Raw genomic sequence first — 492 nt, 5'->3', positions numbered from 1 at the left:
TGAAGTCCATCCACATTCTCGCATGTGGTTTGTTCATTCTCACCGTTATAGAATATTCCACGATATGTTTATTCATTCTCCTGTGAGTGAATATATGGATGGTGTCCCATCTTGGGCCACTGGGAACATTCTGGTACATGTTTTTTGGTGAGCATATGCATGCTTCTCTGGGAAGGGGAAAGTTATCATATGTTTGGCTTTAGTAGATGCTCCCCACGGTTTCCCAGGGCAGAAGTTCCAGCCAGACTGGCTGATACACAAACACACATGTGTTAAGAGCATGCACAAGGGCCCTTGTGATCGCAAGGAACTGAAAGAAATCTAAGTGACCCCTTTGCTTCTCTGTGCCTCAGTTTCCCTCTTTATTCTTTTTTTTTTTTTTTTTGCGGTACGCGGGCCTGGCCTCTCCGGTTGCGGAGCACAGGCTCCGGACGCGCAGGCTCAGAGGCCATGGCTCACTGGGCCCGCCGCTCCGCGGCCAGTGGGGTCCTT

Source organism: Lipotes vexillifer, unplaced genomic scaffold (assembly GCF_000442215.2).
Source record: "Lipotes vexillifer unplaced genomic scaffold, Lipotes_vexillifer_v1.1 scaffold371, whole genome shotgun sequence".
Lineage (NCBI taxonomy): Eukaryota > Metazoa > Chordata > Mammalia > Artiodactyla > Lipotidae > Lipotes > Lipotes vexillifer.
This window is presented reverse-complemented; position numbering follows the sequence as displayed.